This window comes from Coffea arabica, chromosome 1c (genome assembly GCF_036785885.1).
Source record: "Coffea arabica cultivar ET-39 chromosome 1c, Coffea Arabica ET-39 HiFi, whole genome shotgun sequence".
NCBI lineage: Eukaryota > Viridiplantae > Streptophyta > Magnoliopsida > Gentianales > Rubiaceae > Coffea > Coffea arabica.
The window spans coordinates 41056420-41070787 of record NC_092310.1 but is presented as its reverse complement, the minus strand read 5'-3'; the positions used below and the strand labels follow the sequence as shown (position 1 = coordinate 41070787).

General features: G+C 35.8%; 1 long non-coding RNA gene across 1 annotated transcript; it reads left to right on the top strand.

The window, feature by feature from the left end:
• Positions 1 to 448: 448 nt before the first annotated feature.
• Positions 449 to 4152, top strand: LOC140006496 (uncharacterized). Its single transcript, XR_011814149.1, has 2 exons — positions 449 to 660; positions 3857 to 4152. It is a non-coding gene; the product is annotated as an uncharacterized lncRNA (long non-coding RNA).
• The last annotated feature ends 10216 nt before the right edge of the window (positions 4153 to 14368 follow it).

Sequence of the window (14368 nt, the reverse complement as noted above, 5' to 3'; positions counted from 1 at the left end):
CACGTCTTTGGAAATCTTGACCGATTGAGAGTACAATAAGTTTGGAATATTGGAGATTTATGTAATGGACCTAAATTAGGTATTTTAATGTTTAAATACTCAAGTGATAGTTATTAGTACTATCGTTATAAGAATTTCTCGGAAGTTTCACGTTATCGCGCTTAAATTGGAGGTAAGCGTTTTTACGCGCGCGATTTAATTGAGGAACTTTAGACCCTTAGTTAGGGGTAAGTAAGAGTGAATAATATTAATATGAATACAAGTGCATTAGAGGTTTAGTGCACTAGTGAAACAAATGTAAGAGGAATCGAGCACAAAACGCAGGAGAGTTGACTTTTGGAGCATTTTGGGTCACACATTCTTAAGTTTCTCATGGGTGCATCACACTAGATCAAAACCCTTCAATTCATCATCTAAAGTGCCGTGCAACTCCTTCTTTTTCTGCTCCAAGAACAGCCGGCCAAGGAAACAAAAGAAACAACTCAAAGCTCTTCAAATTCCATCTTCATTTCTTCAACAAAACACCACCAAACTCCACCAAAATTGAACCACACTTAGCTAATCACTTGGTGATCATCTTAAGCTAGAAAAGGGGCTTCATTTCCACGGTTTTCTTGAGCTTCAAAGGGACCAAAAATTCTGATTTAGTCATCAAGAGAGGTAATGAACGATCAACCTCTTAATTCTTGATTTATGGAAGTTAGATTACACTCATGAGCTCTTGGATTCTCATGGGTAGCTTTAATTGTTGTAAAATTGGTGAGTGGGTTCTATGAACTCCCACTTTGATAGAAAGACTGATTTGATGATTGATGATGAAATTAATTGTGGTTTAGTGCTTAAATTAGTGGATTAATGTTGTATTGTTGGTAGAAAATCATAGGAGGTGTTTGAGCAAAAGTGACCGTTTTACCCCTGCCTTGTCCTACCATTTTTGTGCACAATTTTGAGGTTCTAATATCTTGATTATGTTGTTTACATGTTATTGTGAGTGTGTACAAAATTTCATTGAAAAATAACATGATTTGGTTGGTCAAATGAGTTGATTTCCAAAGTTAGCAAAACTGGAAAATGAATCCCGTATTGCCCAGGCAGTCATTTTGTTTCGTTCATAACTCTGTACTCTGATGTCAAAATTGAGTACCGTCGGTGGCATTTGAAACTAGACATTTCCAGATTTTCATTGGTACCAAATGCACGTTCTGATTCCACTTGAGTGAGCCACACCATTTGTTTTAAAATCACTGCCCTGTTTTGTTGCTCTCCAGGAGACAGGACAGAAATTACTTCTTGATGCTCAAAAATGAGTTGCTTTTGAATAGATTTTGAAAATGGTTTCTTCTGAGAAATTCTAGATTTCTAAAAGATCTTTTCAATGCCACCAATCACGCTCAATTCCGAGTTGAATTGAGTGAGTTGTGTCCATATTTCGAAACTGATGCAGTGAGTAAAAATCCTCTTTTTGGCTAGTAAAGGCCTAACCCTTGGTTGGGACTTGTTGTTTTGAAATTCTTGATGTTAATCACCTACCAAATGTATCTCGGATTCTTATTAGACCTGTTTATCACAAATGAGACATGTTTTAGGCATTTTATTGGCCAAAGGTTTTAGAAAAGAAAATTTGAAGTACAAGGCAGATTTGCCTTGAAAATTCTTGAAACTTTGATGGTTTTGTTAACCAATTTGCCGAATGAATTTTCCTATGAAATTTGACAAGGGAATAGCTTTTATATGGTAGTGTAATACTGCTAATTTTGGTGCCATTCTGAGTCTATTTCAATGTCCAACTGAAGTCCCAAAGTTCATGTTTAAATCTGGAAATTCTTGATCGAGGAGGAATTTTTAGCCAACTTTGAGCTGCTATATCTTGGCGTTCAAAACTTCGATTCTTGTTCCATTTGTTTCGTTTTAAACTTTGATTGTAGCTCTAATTGAGTTCTAAATTTCGGAGGCTAGTTAATATTGTGTGAATTTTGGCGAATTTTCAAAGTTGGTCAAAAACCAACCCCGAAACTGTCTTAATGGTCCCAAGCAGCAACTTTGAGTCAATTTTTGAATACCTTCCATTTGGAATCATGGAAAAGTATCTTCTAGGAACTTTTAGTGCTTTTGAATAAGTTTCCAACGGTATCAAGCTTTCTAATTATGGACCTACATAGTGCAAGATACGATTTTTCTAAAATTGATACCCAAAGCTGAAATTTGTCAATTTCTTAGAAAATGAGATTTTGGAAACTTGCCTTCTTTTCTCGATACCGATTGAACATTTTGAACTCGATTTCATGGAAAATGTTAGTCTCTCTCTTTAGACTTTAAAACTTTACTCTTGAGCCTCGATTATTAATAATTAAGGGCCAATTCATGAATTCTCCTTAGATTGTACAACCTTCTTTGATAAGTAGGGGTTCTAAGTGATAGTGTATAATAGTTAATGGTTATTTGCTCAGGCGCTCAAGGGGACCTTCAAGAGGAACTCGAAGTAGACGCCTAGACACTTGTTTGAGTATTTACTCTCTTGTTGCAATATGTGAGTGTTCCATATAGGAATATGTAATTGGAAAAAGTCTATGACATGCTTAACCCATGATTATTAAGTGTTAAGTGCTATATGTTAAATATTTACCACACTCATGCATATTTGAATAAGGTATACTTGAATTACTTGACATGAAATACTTGAAATATGTATACTTGAATTACTCGACATGAAATACCTGAAATATGTATATTTGAACTATTCGATATGAAACACTTGAAGAGCATATTTATGTGATTACTTGAAATACTAGATATGAAATGCTTGGAGAGCATATTTACATGATGTGTTTAAATGATTAATTATACTATGGCAGCATAAGTCGGTTGGAGTGAATCTCCTCGACTCTTACGTGGTAAAAGTGGAAAACGGCCAATGGCGGCCTATTAAAATGACATATGTCTACCAATTAACCGTAATTACTACCGTTTACCGTTAACCGTGTTTACTTACCGTTTTCTAATCTATTTGGTTACTTGCTTACTCGATTATCTGCTTACGTGATCACCAACTTACTTGATTACTTGACCACCTGATTACTTGATTATCATAAATTATATGCTCATATGAAGTGGGCCACTGTTTTAAGGCGAGTGTGTACTTTATCTCACTCGACCTTCAAACATGATAAAATTTTGCCGTACGTCGATTACTTGATTACTTGTGCATGTTGTAAGCTCTAAGCTGAACTTGGGCCCTGCCCTTGGTTACTGACCTACTCGAGCCAGGATTGGGCTTGGTCGGGTAGGTTGGAACCCTGGGCCACCGTTTCGGTATACTCGAGTATTACCATTGGAGGGATAAGGTGATGGCCAGTCAAACCGAGGGGATCCGGAAGTCATAAGGTGCAGATAACCGACAGAGTTCCACTAGAACACCGTATCCTATCGTATATTTTTACCTTGTATCATGATAATTGTTTCATGCTAAAATGTCAACATGAAATTCTGAGCCATGCCTGTGATATGCTCCCTACCTGTTACCTGTCCAATGTACTCATATCATGATACCTGTTTCATGTTAATGCTCCATACCTGTAACATGCTTAATTACTCGCACTTGTAATAAGCTCCAATCACACGTGAACTATACATGCCAATGTTTTGAACCATGATAACTGTTTCATGATAAATGTCTCATACCATGATACATGTCTCAAATTACCGTACAATGATTATCACCTTATGATAACATGCCATTGTGAAACCTTGAACCATGCATATGATATGCCTAACCTACTGGATTTATTTGAACTGTTAGAGTGTTTTGGAACCTCACTGGGTTGTGTAGCTCATCCCACGTTGTGGTTTTCTTTTACAGGGTTCGAGACCAATGGTGCTCGTGAGTAATACTAGATTGTTTTCTTTTGAAAACTTTAAATTATATTATAACGGATGGCTATTGTACCCTTTTCCGTTGGGTTGTATTTAACCTTGAAAGCTACATAATTGTAAGTGTGAGATATTTGAAATACTTTAATTATGTACTGAAACTACTTAAAGTATTTTGAGCTTTTGAATGATGGATTGTAGTGAGTTCTAGCGAGAGATGGACAGGCGTCCCGCGGATACCCTTTGGTTCGCCTTAGGGAGAAGTGGGGGCGTTACAATTTCTCACTTCTTAAAGTCATGACACTTGCATTTTTTCTTGGATTTGCGATGGACTGAGAAGGTAATTTTTTAGGATTCTGAACTCTTAAATCAACTATAGATGTGGCCGACTGGCCTATTTAGGTCTCCAAACCTTGAATGCTTGCCTGGATCGAACGTTGGAACTGTACTATTTTTTGCTTAAATTCTATCATTTCATTAGCTATTGTCTTTACCGTATCCTCCAAAGATGCACTAACATTAGGAATTGAATAATCTGATATTTGTGGATAAATTGATTGTTGATGTCAAAACAAGTGATACTAGTAGGGAGTTTAAGTTGATTGACCTTCAAAATTGTAGTTAGGATACTATTTCCACCCTTAATTGCATGTATATGAATAAGGATTGTATCTTATTTGAGGTGAATCATGTATCCCTTCACTAAATTGGATATGCTCATATAGATCTTCTTGAAGTAATGGGCACATGCTTGTAGAATGTGTTGCCAATGAATACAATCCAAAAGTTTTTACTACTTGAATATTCATTTCAGCTATTTGATGAACCATAAAAGTCAAATAAAAAAGTGACTCTTCCAGACCAAAAGCACAAGCTATTTCTTTGAAAAGATTAACACCTAAAATTTATGAGAAATAAAAATAATAAAATCAAAAATAAAATATGCAAAAATTAACAAAGAAAAACAAAAGTTAACACCGTTCCCTGACAACAACACCAAAATTTTGATCACTTATCACGAGTATCAAAAATTAATTACTAGAAACCCCCAAAACCTTTAGTAGTGGGAGTCTAGGTCGAACCTATAGGGAACAGTTGAAACTTTCAATTTCCTTTGTTAAAATAGTAAATAGTAAACTGGGATAACTAAAACTATCGCTTCAACTAAAACAATAATAATACAAATAGAAGATAAAAATAATAAATAACGAGCCAAACCAAGGACATAAAGATCTTTATTCTGATTAATCATCAACTCCTAAAGATTTAACCTTTAATCAACTATTTGGCCTGAGTTATTTCGGACACCAATAATAACTCATAAATTCTCTGAATTCAACAATAAGAATGGCGCACTCAAATTGTATTCTTGTTATTAGATAATTTAGATATTGACGCAATTCCAATTACTCTAATAACAGCATTAAGAGCCAAGAATCAGACAAAAATGACAACTCGTGACGCACGGAGTTATTTAATCAACACCATGATCCCCTCTAAGGGTTCACAAAAGGAGACAACCAATTGCTAGCCTTATTTGCCACACAGAAATACCAATACAAGACATTACGGATCAAGATTAGTATTTTGGCAAGAAAAATACATGTAGAGAGAATAATTAGCCACTTACTCCACCATACATGCATCAACATAGAATAAAATCAAGGAATCATAGATAGCAAATTAAAATTTGAAAAGATCAAACTTGATTTCACGATCATTGGAATAAATACTTCAATCCTTGGTTTGAATAGAAAACTAGCTAGATACTGCTTTCAAGAGAGAAATAGAGTTGTTCATAACCAAACTCTGATTCTACTTATTCTAATCTACTTCTAAGAATGTAGAATATGAGAAAATAGAGGCCACAAGACATTTTCCCTATTTAGGCTGTTTAGAATTGACCAAAACCTCCTATTTATAGTGTTAAGAGTGATAGGTTGCGATTTTATCAATTATTTTATTATTAATTTTTCCTATTGCCTGACCCGATGTGGATTAATTGCTGGATTCGACTCACTTTTAGTATTTTGCATTTATTTCAGGGAGTAGAACGAAAATATGATAACAGGTGCCAATTTGACAGAAAAGGAGTCCAAATGATAGAGCTTGTCCCAGGGACTTTTTTGGAAAAGAAGACGTTACGCCCATTTTGGTAATTTTTACGAAGGCAAGGACGGATGGAGGGTTTGGTCTTCTATTCTCGTTGGGGAGCCGCCGCACAGTAGCATGAGAGTAGGCAGTAGATAGAAACTAGAATTTGTAGAGGATTAGAACAATCTTCTTGTTCTTATTTAGCCTTTCGTTTTTTAGCGCAGCTGGGGACTTGACATCCCTTTTAACTTTTAGTAGTATCTTTTCCTCCGTATGCCAGAGGAAGCAAAAACAATCAATTGCCTCCTGTAGCTTGCTTTCCTTATTGAATAGAACGAATTGAATTCGCCCATTTTCCAATTGATGGCCGCAGCTCTTGCTTCAATTTCCTGTGGGTTTTGTTCATCAAATATGAACTAATTTTTTCACTCTAGTCAAGGGACAACGGAGGCTCTGGTTCGCCAAAAAATTGTGAGATCGATTTAATTTTATCTTTTCCTTTTATTTATTGGTATTCGCATATTCTTCGATTGCAGTACCGATGATTATTTAATTATTTGATTGTTTTGGATTCGGATAATTAGTTAACTTGATAATCTATTGTCAATTAGGGTATTAAATTCGTAATTATTTAATTGCCTTGAATTAGTGATAACTGGCATGATTGGGTTTGTATCAGGGGGATACGCGGGCTAATTTGAAATAACCTTGGTGGTGCGTTATTTGGTTAGAGTAGGGTTCCTCTCATACGTAAGGCAATTGGGGAGTTGAATTTTATGGGCGTACCTAAAATTATTTTTCAATTAGAGCAGTGATTAACGGGCGTACCCTAATCATCGATACAGTAAGGAGGGGTTAACTGTCATCACCTGTTTGGCAATTATAACTTATTTATTAATAAATACTTGGAATTGCTTGTGCATCGATGATGAATTACGTGAACCATTGTTGAAGTTATTTCTTGGCTAGATCCTTAGTCATCATTCATTTGATTTTAGTAAATTGTTATTTAATTTTTAATAGATTCTTGGATTTTATTTGAATTTCTTTGATTGGCACCTTCTACACAAAAATAACCCCATTATTAGTCTGAATTTTGAAAAAAAAAACAGTTACTCTCAGTCCCTGTGGATTCGACCCTGCTTACCACTATTTACAAAAATTAACTTTAGTTGAGTAGGTTTTTATTATTACACAGGCTGACAACCTGTCAATTTTTGGCGCCGCTGCCAGGGACTGGTGCCAAATTAATTTATTTTTTTTAATTCATCTTGTTTTCATTTTTTTTAATTTATTTTTCTCTTATTTTTTTTTATAGTTTATGACTGTTAACATTCCATATTTTGATGATAGATTGGACTTTATTCCTGAATGGAGTTCTGAGACTCGTGTTTTTCCTAATGATCAATGGGTTGTTGCAAATTATGGAACTTATTTTGCTCCAAGTTATTCAACCGACACATGCCCCGCATTTCAAGATAATCTAAGTGCTCCAATTGATACTTTTGGAGATTTTCCACCTCGATTTCAAACGTGGTATGCCCTTACCCAAACAGGTATGGTTAAGGATGGTGAGATAATTTCAATTTTAATTATACGACCGGGCCAATGAATTTTCAACAGCAAGAGTTTCAACAACCATTATCCATGTCAGGTATGTCTCTTGAAGAAATGATTGAATTATTAGCTCCTACTGCATATCGATTTCATTAGAAGACACAAACGAGTATTCGTAACATGGCGGATCAAGTGCAATTATTGACATCCGGGATGGTGGATCAAGTGCATCTATTGACATTCAAGATAACGCAATTAGCTTCGCACAGTTGTGAAGAATTACCCTCACAGACCGACATCAACCTTGAGGAAAATGAGAGTGCAATTATTCGGCCAAATGACATGGAACTGCAAGAGTTTCAAGGAAACGAATCTAAAGATGCAGTTGAAAAGGAAGTTGATGTGCAAAAAATAAACCCCCAATATCAACTCGTCCAAGTGAATGAATCCAGTAAACAACCTCCAAATGCAGTGACATCTCCTTCATTCCTTAATCAATATTCTCCTGACTCTTATTCTTTAATTTCTGTTAATGAAATTGACTTTATTATACCAGAAAATCTTGAATTTCATGACAGGAATAAATCAAGAGTGGCGATAGCAAGATATCTTGGACCAATAAATGCATGTGAGGGAGGAGAGAATGGAGAATTCAAATTATCGTTGACTTGTTTGGCACCATTTACTAGTCCATGGAAGACCGTAACTCATGTGCTCAAGAATTACTCTATTTACGAGAGTGATCAGGATTATATAGAGGATGAATCATTAAAATGAGCCACAAGATTTTATCCTCGCTGAACAAACATGACAATATCTAGCCAAAGACATTAAAGAAAGGCGCTCATTGGGAGGCAACCCAATTTCTTTTAATTGTTTGTTCAGTTTTGTTTGACAGTTTAAATATATTTTCCTTGAATTTGACTAATTTCGGGTTCAATTTCCGTTTTGATGATTATAGGTGTCTCTCTGACATGACGCGCCCGCGTCAAGTCATATGGAGAGCTCATGGTTAGAAGGGTTACTGCCCTCATGACACACCCGCGTCAAGTCATATAGAGAGCTCATCATCAGAAGGGTCCTTGCCTTTTTAACGTGTTTACGTCACGTTCGCGGGAAAGGTAAGTATTCAAAACTCGAAAAAAGTTTTCGATTTCTTGTTACTCTCTAATTTTAAATTTCAAAAATAAGTTTTGTTCATAATAATAAAATTAGAAAAAAGGAAAAAAATTATAAAAATAAAAAAAATAAATAATGAAATTTTTTTAAAAAAAATTTAATTAAATTTAAAAAAAAAGAAGTCTTTCCATTTAGCTATAACTTTTGATTTCCAAAATTAGAATTTACAAAAAAAAATATAAAAAATAAAAAAACTGATAAAAAAAAACAAAAAAGAAAAAAAACTATTTTGGTTTTGTTTTTCTTTCTTTTCTTTCATTCTTCTTCTTTCTTCCTCTTTTCTTTCTTTCTTGTCCTCTGTTTCTCTTTTCTTGGCCGCCCCCCAAAAGCTTCCGCCCGTCGCCTCTCACTCGTGAGCCGCACCACCATCTCGCCGCCGTTCCTCTCACTCGGCCTACCATCGCAGCTCCCTCACGTTCCTCTCTCTCTCCTCGATCCACCAGCCATGACTCACTACACGCGGCTGTAGCGCGCGCTGAGCCAAACAGCAACGCGCCACCGCACTTCCCCTTCCCCTCGCGGTTCTCTTCTTCCTCGATCGCATCACACACGCGACCCACCGCGGTCACCCATAGCCTCCATCTTGCCACAGGAGTCTTTCACCACCAGGACGCCTTCCGCACCCCGTGGGCAGCCTTGCTCCCCCTCACGCGTGGCGTCAACCACACTCCACTAGCTCTCACCATCTGTCTAATTTTGACAGGTGGAGCTATTGTATTTTTCCTACCGTTAATTAATCCTTTGGGACATCAATTTCTAAAATATCGTTCGTTAATTGTTGTTGCCCTTTTCTTACTTGGTTGCCCTGTACTGCACTAGTGGGGTTGATTTGTTTGATTTCCCATCTGTTATTTGGGAATTATTTGGGAGTTATGTGCAAATTGATTGCCATTTTGGTTTCTTTGGCTACCTAATTGACTGTTGAGCATCTGTGACTGAGTTGTTCTTGTCCAATTGGAGAATTTGTTGAGATTTTGGATGGACAGAGTTTTGCATTCGTTGGTTGAATTGGGGGTCCTGTGACGCTTGAATTGGGTTGCATTTGCTGGTTGAATAAGATGTCTCAGAACTTGGGTGCATACTTCCACCACATCGGTTTCCCTCCACCATTCCCGCCTACTCCTTAGCCACTCGAGAGGAAAGTTTCATTGTTCTCTTCGTTTTAATTACTTTATTACTTCCATTGAGGACAATGTAGGATTTTGGTGTGGGGGGAGCAGTTATGGTGCTAGTTTTCTAGTTTTTAATTTTCAGATGTTCTTCTTTTACTTTTAGTTTGTTATTTGTCTAGTCTTCGTTTACTTTATTTTTTAATGAATACCAAAGTTTGATGTTGGATTGTTGATTCTAATTCTGCTATTGCCAAGTTTTAGTAATAAAAGTGTATCAAGTTAATGTGGTTGATTCCAAAAACATCTCTTTGGTGAATATGGATGATTGTTTTACTCTTATAATTTTTGGTTAACTTTCCTAGGCATAGGGAATGATTGTTGGCATTTTCATATGAATTGATTTGGTTATTAATTTTAGTTCTCCATGTTTGAAAATGAGGCTAACTGATGCAAATTTTCTTTTAATTTTTGTGTTATATTGAGTTTTTGTGTTATTTAGTTGTAAATATGAGTTGACTGTACTCCCTAGTCTTTACTACCGAGTAACCGGGGATTTTCACCAAAAGTGTCGATTCTCGGGTCAAAAAGTAGTAATTTCTTTGAATACGTGGTCGCGTGGCGATAGGAGTTGAGTAACCGGACTCTTTCATCTAACAAATGTTGGACCTCACGTCAAAAGACCCTGATGGCTAGAGACCAAGTCTGGTGTGACTATTGAAAAGCAAAAAAAATTAAAAAAAGAGAGAAAAATTAAAAAACAAAAGTGATAAAAAGGTGAAGATTGTGATTAGTGTGTGAAAAAGTCAGCTTGTCAATCTATGCACTTAATGTTGAGATATTGGTTAATAGTTGGACCATTTACTGATGAATGTTGAGCGATCATTCCTTTTTCTTGGATCAGTTAACCAGGAATTCAAGGAGTTTGTGGTTTAAAAACTAACCGGGGTGATGTTTCTCGAATTTTGATCACTGATGCTTGATATATGGTTTTCTCTTGATATCTTGATAAGATGGTAGATAGAGCAATAGCCATTGTCAAATATTGGTGTTTGTTTACTGCTATTATACTTGAGAACAAGCATGGTTTAGGTGTAGGGGGAATTGATAGGTTGCGATTTTATCATTTATTTTATTATTAATTTCCCCTATTGCCTGACCCGATGTGGATTAATTGTTGGATTTTACTCACTTTTAGTATTTTGCATTTATTTCAGACAGTAGAACGAAAATATGATAACAGATGTCAATTTGACAGAAAAGGAGTCCAAATGATAGAGTTTGTACCAGGGACATTTTTGAAAAAGAAAACGTTACGTCCATTTTGGTAATTTCTACGAAGGCAAGGACGAACGGAGGGCTTAGTCTTCTATTCTCGCTGGGGAACCGCCTCACAGTAGCATGTGAGTAGGCAGTAGATAGAAACTAGAATTTGTAGAGGATTAGGACTATCTTCTTGTTCTTATTTAGTCTTTCGTCTTTTAGCGTAGCTGGGGACTTGACTTCCCTTTTAGCGTTTAATAGTATCTTTTCCTCCACAAGCCAGAGGAAGCAAAAACAATCAATTGCCTCCTGTAGCTTGCATTCCTTATTGAATAGAACGAATTGAATTCGCCCCTTTTCCAATTGATGGCCGCAGCTCTTGCTTCAATTTTCTGTGGGTTTTGTTTATCAAACATGAACTAATTTTCCCACTCTAGTCAAGGGATAACGGAGGCTCTAGTTCGCCTAGAAATTATGAGATTGATATAATTTAATCTTTTTATTTTATTTATTGGTATTCGCATATTTTTTTATTGCAGTGCTTATGATTATTTAATTAATTGATTGTCTTGGATCCGGATAATTAGTTAACTTGATAATCTATTGTCAATTAGGGCATTAAATCCGTAATTGTTTAATTGCCCTGAATTAGTGACAACTGGCATGATTGGGTTTGTATCAGGGGGATACGCGGGCTAATTTGAAATAACTCTGGTAGTGCGTTATTTGATTAAAATAGGGCTCCTTTAATACGTAAGGTAATTGGGAAATTGAATCTTATGAACGTACCTAAGATTATTTCTCAATTAGAATAGTGATTAACGAACGTACCCTAATCACCGATACAGTAAGGAGGGGTTGACTGTCATCATTTGTTTGGCAGTTATAATCCATTTATTAATAAATAATTGAAATTGCTTGTGCATCGATGATCAATTAGGTGAATCATTGTTGAAGTTATTTCTTGGCTAGATCCTTAGTTATCATTCATTTGATTTTAGTAAATTGTTATTTAATTTTTAGTAGATTCTTGAATTTTATTTGAATTTCTTTGATTGTCACATTCTACACGAAAATACCCCCATTATTAGTTTGAATTTTGAAAAAAAAATAGTTACTCTCAGTCCCTATGGATTCGACCCTACTTACCACTATTTACAAAAATTAACTTTACTTGAGCAGGTTTTTATTATTGTACAGGCTGACAACCTGTCAATTTTTGGCGCCACTGTCGGGAACTGGTGCCAGATTAATTTGTTTCTTTTTGAATTCATCTTCTTTTTCATTTTTTAAATTTATTTTTTTCTTATTTTTTTAATATAGTTATGACTGCTAACATTCCGTATTTTGATGATAGATTGGACTTTATTCTTGAATGGGATTATGAGACTCGTGTTTTTTCTAATTATCAATAGGCTGTTGCAAATTATGGAACTTATTTTGCCTCAGATAATTCAACCGACACATGCCCTGCATTTCAAGATAATCTAAGTGCTCCAATTGATACTTTTGGAGATTTACCCCCTCGATTTCAAACGTGGTATGACCCTTACCCAAACAGGTATGATCAAGGACGGTGAGATAATTTTAATTTTAATTATACGACCGAGTCAATAAATTTTCAACAGCAAGAGTCTCAACAACCATCATCCATGTTAGGTATGTCTCTTGAAAAAATGATTGAATTACTAACTGCTAATACATATCGGTTTTATCAGGAGATACAAGCGAGTATTCGTAACATGGCGGATCAAGTGCAATTATTAACATTCGAGATGGCGGATCAAGTGCATCTATTGACATCCAGGATAACGCAATTGGCTTCTCACATTTGTGAAAAATTGCCCTCACAGACCAACATCAACCTTGAGGAAGATGAAAGTGCAATTATCCGGCCAAATAATATGGAACTGCAAGAGTTTCAAGAAAACGAATCTAAAAATGTAGTTGAAAAAGAAGTTGATGTGCAAAAAATGAGCCCCCAATATCAACTCGTCCAAGTGAATGAATCCAATGAACAACCTCCAAATGCAGTGACATCTCCTCCATTCCTTAATCAATATTCTCCTGACTCTTATTGTTTAATTTTTGTTAATGAAATTGACTTTAATATACCATAAAATCTTAAATTTCATGACAGGAATAAATTAAGAGTGGCGATAGCAAGATATTTTGGACCAATAAATGCATGTGAGGGAGGAGTGAATGGAGAATTCAAATTATCGTTGACTTGTTTGGCGCCATTTATTAGTCCATAGAAGACCATAACTCATGTGCTCAAAAATTACTCTATTTACGAGAATTATCAGGATTATATAGAGGATGAATCATTAAAACGAGCCACAAGACTTTATCCTCGCCGAACAAACATGAAAATGTCTAGCCAAAGACATTAAAGAAAGACGCTCATTGGGAGGCAACCCAATTTCTTTTAGTTGTTTGTTTGGTTTTGTTTAACAGTTTAAATATGTTTTCCTTGAATTTAACTGATTTCGGATTTCAATTTCCGTTTTGATGATTCTAGGTGTCTCTCTGACATGATGCGCCCACGTCAAGTTGTACGGAGAGCTCATGGTTAGAAGGGTTCCTACCCTCATGACGCGCCCGCGTCAAGTCATATGGAGAGTTCATCATCAGAAGGGTCCTTGCTTTTTTTACGTGCCTACGTCACATTCGTGGGAAAGGTAAGTATTCAAAACACGAAAACAGTTTTCGATTTCTTGTTACTCTCTAATTTTAAATTTCAAAAATAAGTTTTGTTCATAATAATAAATTTCAAAAAAAAAAGAAAAAATTTTAAAAATCAAAAAAATAAATAATGAAATTTTTTTTAAAAAAAATTAATTAAATTAAAAAAAAGAAGTCTTTCCATTTAGCTATAACTTTTGATTTCCAAAATTAGAATTTACAAAAAAAAATCTAAAAAATAAAAAAATGATGAAAAAAAAACAAAAAAGGAAAAAAACTATTTTGTTTTTCTATGTCTCTTTTCTTTTTCTTTCTTTTCTTTCTTTCTTTGTTTCTTCTTCTTTCTTCCTCTTTTCTTTCTTTCTTCTCCTCTGTTTCTCTTTTCTTGGCCGCCCCCCAAAAGCTTTCGCCCGTCACCTCTCGTTCGTGAGTCGCACCACCACCTCGTCGCCGTTCCTCTCACTCGGCCTACCACCGCAGCTCCCTCGCGTACCTCTCTCTCTCCTCGAACCACCAACCATGACTCACTACACGAGGCTGTCGCGCGCGCGAGCCAACCAACATCACGCCGCCACACTTCCCCTCCCCCTCGCGATTCTCTTCTTCGTCGA